This window comes from Maylandia zebra, linkage group LG22 (genome assembly GCF_041146795.1).
Source record: "Maylandia zebra isolate NMK-2024a linkage group LG22, Mzebra_GT3a, whole genome shotgun sequence".
NCBI lineage: Eukaryota > Metazoa > Chordata > Actinopteri > Cichliformes > Cichlidae > Maylandia > Maylandia zebra.
In genome coordinates this window covers 6436220-6450485 of record NC_135187.1, presented here as the reverse complement: position 1 = coordinate 6450485, position 14266 = coordinate 6436220, and the positions used below count along the sequence as shown (strand labels likewise).

Here is a 14266-nt window from a genome sequence, read left to right as displayed (position 1 = left end):
GGCTAGTCATTCATATGTATATTAGGTTGTTACCTGGGAATTCTGGAGGGAGGGGAGTGGGGGGTGTGTGATTGAGGGGGTGGGGGAGCTGCTGATGCATTCTCAATCATCCAGGGAAATAAATCTCCAAAAGTCACCAACTTGGAGTGTTTCAGTTTGCCATCTTAGGGAGAAATCAACACACATGGGTGTAGGTCCTTTGTTGCTGAGATTTATTGATAAAAACAGTACAAAAAACCAACCATTTGTACACATATTTACAAATAATAATAAAAAGTGAGTGAGTACATTTCAACATTTTCAGCAATCACTCACAATCCTGGCACTGCCATGGTATCTGTAGTCTGCATTTACCACATGTGTATCTGTTGCAGTGAACACATCGCACAGTGGCATGATTGTTCTTGCATTTGTGTTTGACCTGACACATGGCTCTTTTTCCAGGACTAGGTGTGGAGGGTTGTGTCCGAAGCAACTGTTCTTTTCTTGCCTTCTTCTCAGCTACATGAGAGTGAGCCAACTCTCTTGCAAGCTCCACCACATTTACATATGAATGACTAGCCAATCCACTAGTGGATTGAGGAATTTCCCTGCGAATCTTGTTGACTGTGCCGAGGATGGTGGTTTTCAGTCTAAGAAGTTTTTGTGCAAGTGAAAGCGATGTGAAAAAATTGTCCGTGGTAACATTTCTGCCCTTGTCTAGGAATGGTTCCATCAGCCTCATTACTACATTTTCAGAAAGTCTCTCCCCACTGGGACGATTGGGGTCCTTGCCAAGATATGGGAAGACATTGCAAATGTACTTGGATTTTAGGTCGCAAGCCACCCAAAACTTGATCCCAAACTTGTCAGGTTTACTTGCAATATACTGCAGGAAACAGCACCGAGTCTTTGATGGGAAAAGCTGTTCATCAACGGTGATATGTAGACCAGGGTTGTAGCACGTGATGCAGTTGGTGACCAATGATCCCCACACACTGGAAATTGCAGCGAACTTATCAGTCTTTGCTCGATTTGCTCCATTGTGGCATCAATCAGACCACTGGTATAATGTTGAAATGTACTCACTCACTTTTTATTATTATTTGTAAATATGTGTACAAATGGTTGGTTTTTTTGTACTGTTTTTATCAATAAATCTCAGCAACAAAGGACCTACACCCATGTGTGTTGATTTCTCCCTAAGATGGCAAACTGAAACACTCCAAGTTGGTGACTTTTGGAGATTTATTTCCCTGGATGATTGAGAATGCATCAAGATGAAACACAAAAGGAAGTTCACAGCTTTTAGCAGCTCCCCCACCCCCTCATCCACACACCCCCACTCCCCTCCCTCCAGAATTCCCAGCTAACAACCTAATTTACATATGCATGACTAGCCAATTTAGCTTCCACTTGGCTGAAGCTAAAGCTTAGCTAAAAGCCTACCAGCCATTTGGCTGGTGGCGGGTTTTAAAGGTAGAAAGGTAGAAGCCTGGGACTCCTATTAAGGATAAAAAAAATAATGACATGGCCCCCTCGCTCACCTGACCTAAACCCTACTGAGAAACTATGGGCCCTCTTAAATGGGAGATTTACAGTGTAGGAAAACAGAACACCTCTCTGAACAGTGTCTGGGAGGCAGTAGCGGTTTTAGATACGGGCGACACGGGCGGTTGCCCGGGGCAGCATCACTGGCATTGGCAAAAAAAAAGTTGCTCGTACTCATGCTGCCCCGACGTCAGCCAGCGCATATTGGGAATGGCATAGGCACCGATCGCCCATTTGCTGGGAGTAAGGGCGCCCTCCGTTTGCGAGGTGCGCCTGCTGCTTGCGGCACTGGGAGGAGAGGGCGGGGCGGCGGGGGGTTCTCTGGCCGGCTGGAGCAGCATCTAATAACCAACTCGCAAAATAAAACAAAATAAAAACAAACCAACAAACACAAAAACACCAGACATTATGATACAGACTTATAATTTGCACCGATGTTTTTTTGAAATTCTATACACGAAAAGTGAGCGTGAGAGCCCTCTGTGCGCCTGCTCGCTGCTGAAGTCAAAGTAAACTTTATTGTCATCTCCGCTGCATACAGTCCAGTTTATAGAGAGACGAGACGACGAGGCTCCAGTTACAGCAGTGCAAGTAAACAAACAATATATATATAAGAAGAGTAAGAAAATAAATATACACTTTAGGACTAGGGGTAAAGGGATCAATAACAATTTAAAATTTATAATTTACAGTTTGATGATTTAAAGTCTCACACACAACCCGTCGAAAGGGGAGGGGGGCCGGCTGCTTCCAAATAGAGCACATTTCATTCGTAATGTTGTAAATCCAAGCCCATTATGTATTCATGATTTGAATCCTGGGTTGTGTGAAATCCCAGAAATACACCTTAGACAAAGTGAATCTGTGAACTAAGGTGTAGGTCTATTAGGTTATGTTGTGGTGAGGGAGTGTTCGCCCAGGGCGCCAAACGGGCTAGGACCGCCACTGCTGGGAGGCTGTAGTTGCTGCTGCTCAAAAAGTTACAGATCAAGAAACTGACAGACTCCATGAATGCAAAGCTTGTGACAGTTATTGAAAAGAAGGGTGGCTATATTGGTCACTCTTTTTTTTTTTTTGACATGTCAAAAATGTTTATATGTCAATTTTGCGTTGTTTTATTATCTGTTACTCATCACCTCCACTAGGATAGCTAACCTGTAAAAGACAGAAACTTAACCAAATGCATTTTTTTAAAAGTTTTAATGCCCCTCAATAAGTCACTGACATGACAAAAACATGAACAACAGTCGTGGTCTTTTACTTTTTCTCCCCAGGTTCAAAGACTTCTTCTGATCATCCTTCTAGAGAAAATATAAACAGCAAATCACAAACTATTAAAATTAAGTGTACTTGATCTCTGCTCACACATTAACTGTTAACATTACATATAGCCATCTTTCTAAGAATGCTTTTGCAATCTTTTTTTTTGATACATATTAATTAAAAATATTTCTGCATTTTTCACTGGAACTGGTTTGACCCACCAGCTCTAGACATCAGGGACACCTCTCCAGCTGCCAGTTCTTATCTTGCTAAGAAGTACTGGCATAAAGCTCAGGCATTACAGCAGTCAGAGTCATGGCTTTAAAGTGAATCCTGCATATCATTATATATGTTACATATTACTAGTGATCAAGTAACTGTATCTTTTTATTTATTTATCTTGTCCAGTTTTTTATTTATAGTCCTTCATCTGGATGTTTTTCGTTTTTTTCTTTAGTGTCCAAGACACCTGGTAATTCTGCTGGAGATATTATCTGTGACAACGGTAAGTGATACAAGTACTGCATTCAGTCAGGTTTGTGCTGTATTGACTGATTTTAAAATAAACATTAATTATGTGCACGATGAATGAGTTTTACCAGTAGGTTTCACTCATTCCATGATGTATTTTATATTTTCAAAACCCTCCTCATTAATAAATATTTGATTTTTATCTGAACAGAAGACAGAAACAGTTTGGATCAGCCTGTGAGCTTCACCAAGGAATCTTCAACACTGAACTTCTGAGAAAAAGTTTCTGCTGCAACAGAAGTTAACAATTTTTCTTCACTGTTTTGATGCAGTTCTTGTCACAGTCCTAGGTTGGTGACCCAAGTATTTTGTGTATTATTATTATTATTATTATTATTATTATTATTATTATTATTATTATTATTATTATTGTTGTTGTTGTTATTCTGTGATTTCTCTGTTTTATATGACTTGTAGTGTTGATTTCTGTTTTTGTATTCTAGTTCTTAGGTTTTGTTCTGGTGCCCTTCTGTTTAGTATAGGTTTGGTTCTGTGCCCACTGTTTCCTGTTTTACTTTGAAGGTCAGTGTATTCTGTTTTGCTTCCTCCCCATCTCGTCTTTGTAATTAGTGTCAGCCATGTCTCCCAGGTGTTTGCTCTTTGCCCGTTCCCCTTCTGTATTTAGTGTTTGCGTGTGTTCCTGTTCGTCATCGCGTCGTCCCTCATACTTGTCTCTGTGTTCTGTTTCAAGCTCAGTTTCTAGCCTTCCCAGTTTAGTTTCTGTTTTGTCTTATGCCAGCAATAAAGCTGAGGTCTTTGAGTTTAAGTTCCGCCTCCACGAGTTTGCATTTGGGTCCTATTCCTGCCTTCACACAGCTGCACACTCAGCACTCTTAATGCAGTTCTCAAATCAGTGACGTATTTCCTCATCCACAGCAGACTTTCTCATTGTTTTTGTAAACACCACTATTGTGTTAATTAATTTTCCATATGAATGTCACAGCTCATCAAAGCAGTTTGTACTTTTGTCACTCAAAACTGCAGATTTCTCACTTACCTTGATACTGTTAAGCACTGGATTTTGTCTTTTCAATCAGATTAATTCAAACTTTTTGTATGAACTATATGCATTATGTGTAAAAGAACAAGTCCAGTTACACACTGTCAGTGGTTTTAGTGAAATTGGCCTTCAGTTGAAAGTAGATAGAATGTGTGGATAGGACAGTGCAGAAAGTGAGAGGAAAGTGGGAAAAGAATGATGACATGCAGAAAATAGTCTGGGACAGAATTGAACCTATTTATGTTTAAATTATGTTTCAATAATGCCAAACACTTAAACACATAATTGAATTACTTTGTTTTACATATTTGGCACATTCATATAAGGACATGAAATGTTGCTGCAAAAAGAGAATCACCCAGTTGTCAGCTATGTAGAAAGGATCCTGGTGTTATTTGTCTCTCAGAAACAGTTCATAACTTCCCTTCAACTCATCCATGTCACCTAAAAGGTAAACCTGTTTCTCCATCACCTGTTCAGCTCTGATGGTTCAGTAAGGACATCTCCTGGTTTCATCTTCATGTTTCCCTCTCACCAGATATCCAATCCGATATCATGACCAGCAGCTTTACAGCTGTGGCTCCAGCAAACATCAGCTGATACTAAGAAGTAATATTAAATAAATTCTAACAACAGCTGATCAAGCTTAAACGTGCTGCTGTTGTTTAGCGCGACATCCACTGGTTTCCTCTTTCTGGCGCAAAGTGGGCGATAAACAAGCAAGAGAGACAGGACTTGCATCAGAAAAGCCGATCAGCTGATCATTGATCAGTTTCATGATTGAATTAGCAACAGGAGGGGGAGAGAAGAGGCAGCTGTGCAGCGTAAAGACACAGAATAACTCCAGCTTTGTGTCTTTTTTTCATTCTAGCAGAAGTACGGGACAAATTGTGTTCCTTTTCACCTCAATACCTTTTTCTTCTGTTTGTCTGCCCACAGCCCGATGGCCAGTCCAGCTGTGCTCTCAACTCAGCCACCATCATGCCCCTCCAGCTCATCAGCTGGGAACGTACACCTGGACCAAACCAAACCGTGAAATAATGAGGGCGGGGCCAGAGGCTGACTGGAATTATTCTGTGTTGCCAAAAACAAAACAAAACTAATGCTAGGAAACAAACACGTTTATAAGTACTTTGTGAAGCATTTTTTATGGTTTCTTTTCTTTTTTTTTTACGTACTAATAGAAAGTTTTCATCATTTTCCCCCTTACAGGCGGCCCTCGCCACACATATTGATTTAAAATTAATACCAATCAATCCACTGAGAAACTTAACGAGGTTTTATCCACTGGAGGGAGCCCAAACCACCACGATTCAGTGAAGCTCGGCGAAATCACATTTGATATGTATTCCTCATCAGTTGCACAAAAACAAATTTTAAAATTTGTTCTGTGCCTTTAAAGACGCTGTAACCTCACCCCAGAGGCAATCTGTACCAAACAGCTAACCCCAGATTAAAAATACATAAATAAATTATACATTGTATACCCAACATAACTACACCTGTCATAACATAAAAAATAATAAAGATAAGATGAACCAAACTTTAACCCTTCCCTTCATCATTCATGGTTCATATGAAGATGTTTTACTTTCAGTTTCGTTGATAACCCTAAAGGCTGCGTTTACCACAGATTTAAGTGACGTTTACTCTCAGAGTAAATTCTTATTGGCTCAGATGGAGCCCAGTGGTGACGTACCTCCTAGTTCTCCTCCTTTTCTCCTATTTTAGCTTTAGCTTTTTCTGGACAACTGAAACATAAAGTCTGTCAAAGGTTTGCATGTTTATGGTCACAATGAAGGTCATCATCTTCTTTCTTATCCTGGGGATACAGGGAGCAGCGGCAGGTCAGTTTGACTGACGATTTCTGTCGAAAACTGTTTGACGAGTCCCGTCTTTAAATCGTTCATGACGCATTTTTAAACGTTGTTACTCTTCTGTCTCTCCAAGCACTCTAACAAATAAAACATCAGGGAGGAGGCCTGATGCTAATCTGGTGACAATAATCAAAACTGTTATTTTAAAAACGGAATACCATTTTAATTTTCACAAGGAATTAAAACATTTTCACACAACAGCTCACCATTAAAGTTCACTAAAGTTCATTTGACACAAAGTATCTGTAAAAAACTTAGATGTTTAATTATTTGTTCAGCATAAGCTGTATATAAAGAGCCACATGTCATTAAATGGAGTTTATTGTGAATACTTTGTTTTTTTCTGATGTTATTGCTTCATTAACAGCGCAATGAGGTGACTTTTGTTGTCCATCCATCCATTCGCTCCCGCTTCTCCTTTTCAGGGTCGCGGGGGGCGCTGGAGCCTATCCCAGCTGTCATAGGGCGAGAGGCGGGGTACACCCTGGACAGGTCACCAGTCTGTCGCAGGGCTAACACACAGGGACAGACAACCATTCACACTCACATTCACACCTAGTGACAATTTGGATTATCCAATTAACCTATCCCCACAAGCGGGGACTTTTGTTGTTAGGTGTATAAATAAAATTGAATCGAATTCAAGTGAACTGAATTGAGATACAAATTAAATAATTATTTCTTTATAATTGAATACAGTTTATGTATGTAAAGTGCCAATACACTTTACATACCAGCATGAGCTAATGTTGGTATCACTGCTGAATGATCAATAAGAAGCTGGAAGTGAGAAATGCCAGAAAAGTTTTGCAATTTAAAGACACTCAACCTCAACCAGTGAGCGCTAATGAGAAGTTTTAAACTCACTATGTGCCTTGGTCACTAACACTAACAGATAAATCCATGTACTTTTGATAACTGAAAACTCACCTGCAAACTTAATTAATGAATAAAAGATAAAATCCAAAATGCTTAAGATAATATTCTCAGAATATCAGTTACTTAACATTAGCTTTTTATTGATAATGTCAATCAAAGATATTGGAATTAAAGCTTTCTGTAACAATTTTAAGCTTTAACAAAATCCATGAGAAATAAAATAAACAAAGAAAAGCATCGATATTGATATTTAGAAAACCCAACACTGAAATTCTGAAAAAACAACAACAAAAAAACAAAGTCTGGACAGTCACATCAAAAGAATTAAATCAGTTCCTATAATTTGTGATATAAAAAATGGAAATAGAAAAGAGAACAACTTACTTTAGAAGTCATGCTGCTTTATTCAGAAGAAAGAAGAAACTTAATCGAGTTTATGGTTAATTCAGCAGCTAACAAAAGCAAAACAGATTAGAAGTAATGTGTACTTTCTTTAACAGTGAAAATGAAAATATAGTCAAATTAAAGTTATAATGAGTTCAAATCATTCACCCAGGGCAGCGGGGGACGCTGGAGCCTATCCCAGCTGTCATAGGGGGAGAGGCGGGGTATTCATAAATCTATTTTGTGTTTATTGAAGGGACAGCAGGATTATTACAGGATGTCTTTAACGTGCTGCAGTTTTTCTTATTGTGTTATTTTAAAAAAATCAAAAAAATCTGTGTTCCTGAGATCTCACAACATTAACTGTTTCTTACAGTGACCCACTCTCTGAAGTATTTCTACACTGCGTCCTCTCAAGTCCCAAACTTCCCAGAGTTTGTGACTGTTGGGATGGTTGATGATGTTCAGATTAATTATTATGACAGTGACACGGAGAGAGAGGTGCCCAAACAGGACTGGGTGAACGGTGCAGTAGACCCACAATTCTGGGAGAGGAACACTGATATCTCCAGGTGTTCCCAGCAGACGTTCAAAGCCAACATTGAGATTGTAAAGTAGCGCTTCAACCAAACTGGAGGTTTGTTCATGTTTCATTTTTTTAATGATACACGTGCTCTTAATGTTTTCAGTGTGTTTTGTTTTCAGTAGTAAACAGGTTTGTATACAAATGAAAATGTTTCATTCAGATTACAGATTACAATTATTAACATAATAATTCATAATGAATGTAGAACTACAGTCTGGGAAGCTTTAATTTAATTCAAACAGCTTTAAGGATCATGTTTGTATAAACTGATATAATTTGTCAGTTAACTGGTTAGTTGATCAAAATAATTAAGATAGATTTGCAATATTTGCAGTTTTCTGTTCATATTTAGGATTTTTTTTGTCTCTGAAACCTTGATGATTGTTTTTGATACAATTTCTCAATAATTGATTAATAAGAAAATAATCTCCAGAAAATCTGCAGGATCAGAATAATCAGTCTGAGGTTTGAATATTTTACAATTATTGTGAACTAGTATTTGACTTTTATTAAAAACAATCCTGGACTGAAACTCTCCTTCAGTGGAAGCTTCTAGAAAAACCTCCGGACAGTTTGGTGTGTAGTTTCTCACAGTTAGAGGATTTTGTTAGAAGGATAACTGGTTGCAGTTTCAGAGGATGGAAACTTAATACCCAGGATCAGGATAAGTGAACCATGTACAAAGGTTAACAAACAAAGTTCAAAGAGGGAGGCACGAAGGACAAACTGCATGTTTATTCCTAAGCAGCAGCCACTAAGTGAACAATTTCCAGTCAATCAACCAGTCATTGCTTCTTGGAGCATCACAGGATCCCAGGCAGCCAATTGTCTTTGAGGGTTGACACACTGCAATCTGCATACAGGAGGGCTGGCACGAGTCTCCAGCTAGCCAGTCAGTGAGTACTGACACTCTTGGATTTGCTTGAAGAGAAAAGGGTCCCTCAGTCGCTCCGAGGCACAGGCACATGTGTGTTGGTCTTTATGGAGGCTGTTTTTCTTTGATAAAAAGAGTATGTAGAAATGTTTCCCCAGTATTTATCTCCCTAAGATGCTCACACTGTTCAGTGATGATTATCTGTAAGTGGCTTCCATTGAGCCAAAAACAACAGATGTTAATATCCTCTCTTAATAAATGACCGTGGATCAGTGTTTTCTTGTAAAGATATTGTCAATTCTTAATGTATGCTGTGTTCTACAGTTGTTCCTAATGTAAAGTCTTTTTTTCTGTCAGGTGTTCACATTGTGCAGCAGATGTATGGCTGTGAATGGGATGATGAAACAGGTGAAGTGAACGGATATGAGCAGTTTGGTTATGATGGAGAGGACTTTATAAGCTTTTACCTGAAGACAGAGATGTGGGTTGCTCCTGTACAACAGGCTGTCATCACCAAACATAAGTGGGACAGTAACAGAGCTTTGATCACACAGAGGAAGAACTACCTCACCCAGATTTGTCCTGAGTGGCTGAAGAAGTATCTGTACTATGGGAGGAGCTCTCTGATGAAAACAGGTGAAATCATATAACATGCTGTTTTTTGTCCAGAACAATCTTAATATTTTCCTTTTTCTGACCATTAAAACATAAAAGCATTGACACCCTCGCTCCATCAAAAAAACATCACAGTTAAATTTTCTCTTTCTCTCATTTCCATTCACACATTGACATTTGCCTCTTTCTACCTTTCTCCTGATTTCTCTGTTACTCCTACATATTAATTACAATTGTTTTTTTTTTTAATCATATTTTCCTTTTGCCCCAATTTTCTCTGGCCCAGTTTATCCACCATTTACACTCTGACATTTATAACCAGTCTCTCCCAGCCTCCATTCTTTGTCATTACATATGCTCATAGGCTTTTTAAAAGGCTTAACTAAGGCATTGAAATTACATTACATCCCACAGGAATTACATTAGTATGTACATAATAGTAATATAGCATCTATCTTTCTCTTCTCTCCTTAGTTCTTCCCTCAGTGTCTCTCTTCCAGAAGACTCCGTCCTCTCCGGTCACCTGCCACTCTACAGGTTTCTATCCTGACAGAGCCGAGATGGTCTGGAGGAAAGATGGAGTGGAGCTTCATGAGGGTGTGGAGAAAGGAGAGATTCTCACCAACAATGACGGGACCTTCCAGATGAGTGTTGATCTGGATCTTTCATCAGTCACACCTGAAGACTGGCAGAGGTACGACTGTGTGTTTCAGCTCTCTGGTGTGAACGAGGACATCGTCACCAAACTGGACAAAGCAGTGATCAGGACCAACAAGGGTAAAAGTGATGAAGGTAGGAAACATGCATTTAGTTTACTGTAAAAATGGTGCAGTTCACGTGGTTTTATTTGAGTTTGATGAAAAGTTTAATTGTATACAGATTTATTAAATTTATTAAATTTTTCATACTGATGCTGATTTGTTAATTTCTTAATAAATATTAACATTTAAAGTTTTGAGCGCTCTGATTCAAATTATTGCCCACTTTGCTGTCTTTTCACTGTTTATTTAAATTTGCGAGTATCTTTTTTCCCCGTATTTTTATTTAATTGCCAAACTGAAGTTTGTCTCTTTTAACGTGTTTCATTTGTTCAGGTTATGGTTTATTTGTTGTTGTGTCATCTACAGGAAATTTCCTCGCCAGGATCTTCGCGACCATGAAACAATGGTTCTCGCAGTGATAGCTGTAATTGGTTTCATTGACTACAAATAGAGAACAGGTGAGAGACAAAAACAGAAATCCCTTTTACTCGATGGTTTATCCAAAACAGAATAAGCTCCACAAGGGCCAGAGTCACAGTTCCATAAGAATAGGAGCTGTGTGACAATGTGAGAAAAGATACGATATATAACATTTTATAAATGTAACTGAAATTATTTTTTCTTTGTAATTGAGAAAAACGTCCCCCATCTCATAAGTAAAACTTGTTTCTATTCTGTTTTCTCTGATCCCTTATGCCCTGCGTAGAATAAAATGTTTTCTGTATTTTATGTTAAATAATTTTTCCAGGATCATTTTTGAGAAAATGTCAGATCAGAGCAGGATGTGGACTAACAGTGTGTTTGTGACGTGACTTTCTGAGTCTCTAGAGCAAATGACAAACAGCCCTGCAAACTGTGAGATTACTACATTTACTATTTTACTTCTTTTTTGTGCTTCAAAATCACAAGAGATGATTGCTAGATTGAACTGGGAATGTTAATATATCTTATTTTGTCTTTTTAGGTTTATGGACAAATTTTGGACTGAAACAAGAAGCATCAACAAGCCTCATTTGCCCCCATAAACTGTGACCTCATTGGTTATTCATCATTCACATCATAAAATGAAGTGTTAAGATCTAGTTATGTTGTGGATTTTTTTATGACATATATACCTGTATACACTGGACATATACTCACATATATACTATGTAATCACATATATTTGTATACACCATACACACCTATACTGTAGTGTTTTATATATTGGAATCACTGTGTTAAGCATTTAACCTACATGCTCGAAATCACAAGACCCATAAATTGAGGTCAAATATTATCTACATTTATATTAATAAAGTTTGTGCCACTTGTTGTATGAGCACATGCTGATGAATACTATTTGAAATGTAATAATTGGGATCAATAAGTAACCTCTGATAGTGTTATGGCCAACCCCATCCAAACATAGGGTTAATTCAACTTGGCACTGCTGAGGATGCACCTGAGACTCTTTTCTCCCAAAGTTGTGAAAAACCTTTCTTTATCAAATATAGTGGCCCACCTCAAACCGGAGTTTGCCAAGGTTGTCAGGATGATTAACTGTTATCTGTGAGATTTGTAGACTTTTGGACTCACTCTGGCCATAAAACTGACAAAGGGACCCAATTAAAAATGATGGATGCTGGGAATAGGGCTCGGAAAAGTTATGGAGTAGCCCAGAAGGTTAAGTGACACAAGTGTCGGAGATTAAAAAAGCTACAAAGTGCAAGTGGGTTTGACAACCGCTTGGGGGGAAAGGATTGACAAACATATTACATCAATAATTGGGGTAATATTGATATTTATAGTGTTAAACAAGTATTTATTAGTTTAAAATTAATACGGTCCAAGTAAAAAACAAGGAATGGAAAGTTACCAAACAGCAGGAAGAGGGATCACTGATCCCATATAAAGGAAGGTTGGATATGCCCCGGGCAGCTTTTTTTCCTGGCTGTCATTTTATGTGTCTCTGCTGTTTGTGCTTAAAGGCTCTACACCCTTCGCTTTGCGGGCTTGCTATATGCTGTTGTGCGGTATTGTACTGTTTTGCTGTGCATATAACACTGTTTAATAAACTCAGTTTTAAGAATTCTACTCTTTTCCAGAGGATCTAAATTGATGAAATGGTGCAAGTTAAGGTGGTTTTGTTTCATGGCTGCCATCAAAGATGAGTTTTGACCTGCTTGATTTTGTTAATCAACCTACTGTTAAAAAAATTGAATTGTGCCATGAAGTGCTGCTGCTCACTATAAACTTTTGGTACCAAAATATGGTGTAAAAAGGGACATTAAGCAGGCATTGCTGGAGGGGTTAATTGAGTTGGGTATCTTAATTAGCCCTACTATGACTGAGGTCCCCTTTCAAGACTCTTTAGCTCCCCCTGGAACCTCTGCTTATCCTGTTTTTTCAGATAGAATGGAAAAACAAGCTATAATTGCTACACCTCCGGGTGCCCAAGTCAAGCCAGATGCAGCTCCACAAACCCTGTCTCGCTTTAAGCCTTTCTGTCCAGAACCCCAGAAATCTAGCAGTGATGCAAAGCTTAAGGTTCGCTTACTTCATTTACAGATAGAGGCCCAGGAGAAGGTGCAAAAAGCAGATTATGATTTCCGGCTACAGATCCGTAGGCTTGAGATAGAAGCTGAAAAGGAAATAAGGTTAAAGCAGCTTCAAGTAGAAGCATTGAAGATATCCTCAGGGCAGAAGACGCATGCCACTTGAAGAAACCCCAAAAGTCTGACAAAAGTTTTGAAGTGAGCAAGAACACTGCATTAGTACCTACCTTTTTTGAGTCTGAAGTAGATTCATATTTTAATGCTTTTGAAAAGATGGCTACTGCTATGAACTGGCCAATAGACATGAAGTATTTTACTTCAGTGTAAATTAGTGGGCAAAGCTCAGGAGGTGGTAGCTTTACTTTCCTTAGAGCAGAGTATGAAATGTGAAGTGTTGAAAGAAACAATTGTACGTTCCTATGAACTGGTACCTGAGGCCTACAGGCAGAAATTTAGGAATCACAAGAGGTCTAGCAGCCAAACATACATTGAGTTTGCACATGAAAAGAGGATCTTTTTGATAAATGGTGTGCTGTTAACGGAGTTGGTGATGATTATGAATCACTGCACGAGTTAATGCTATTGGAGGATTTAAAAAATTACCTGAGAGAGTCATAATGTTCTTAAATGAACAGAAGGTGACGTCAATGTCAAACAACACGTAGGAATGTTTTTTGGGTTTTTTTTACCCCTAAATCTCATCCAGAAAAACCCACAGCCTTGCACCCTGCACGGTTTGAGTCTGGTCGCTCCGCTGCTAGGCCAGTGAGACTACATTGACCTCCCCGTGAGCTCACCTCCGCATGAGGGTCATCTCATTGCAGAGTGTCTGGCATAAAAGCGCAAACAGCAACTCTCCTCACAAACAAAAGTGTGGGACTGATTAAAGCTACAGAGAATGGAATGACATTGCAGCCTGACTATCACCACCCTGATCCCTGTTTCAAACCCTTCATCCTTGAGTGAGTAGTTTCACTGACTGGGAATCCGAAAGGTCAGCAGCCAGTAAAAATACTGAGACACGGGGGCCTCTCAGTCCATCATTAGAGAAGAGATCTTACCATTTTCAGAGGAGTCATTCTGCCAATCTAGTGTCATTGTCCAGGGAGTAGAACACAGATTCATATCTGCCTCTTTGCACACGGTTCACATCCAGTCTTCCTTAGTTAGTGGGATTGTTAAAGTTGCTGTTCATTCTGCATTGCCTATCAAAGGTATTGACTTGCTGGAGGCAAAGTCATGCCCATTCCTGAAGTGTTAGACAGACCGGAGCTGAATCTGGAGTCTACCTCAGCATGACCAGCCTGATATTCTTCCAGCTTGTGTAGTTACAAGGGCTCCATCAAAGTAATGTCCTGACTTGGCTGATTCCTTTGAGGTCAGATCTCTCCAGTGATGCTGTCACATTTAAGTCTGGATCTAAGGGTCA

General features: G+C 39.1%; 2 long non-coding RNA genes across 5 annotated transcripts in view; both read left to right on the top strand.

The window, feature by feature from the left end:
* LOC106674913 (class I histocompatibility antigen, F10 alpha chain) overlaps positions 1 to 14266 on the top strand; it is a 78358-nt gene that overhangs the window by 33096 nt on the left and 30996 nt on the right. The window lies entirely within an intron of this gene.
* On the top strand, positions 6004 to 10863 carry LOC101480399 (class I histocompatibility antigen, F10 alpha chain). The gene is made up of 5 exons (XR_003021956.2): positions 6004 to 6171; positions 7841 to 8101; positions 9282 to 9560; positions 10014 to 10331; positions 10667 to 10863. It is a non-coding gene; the product is annotated as a class I histocompatibility antigen, F10 alpha chain (long non-coding RNA).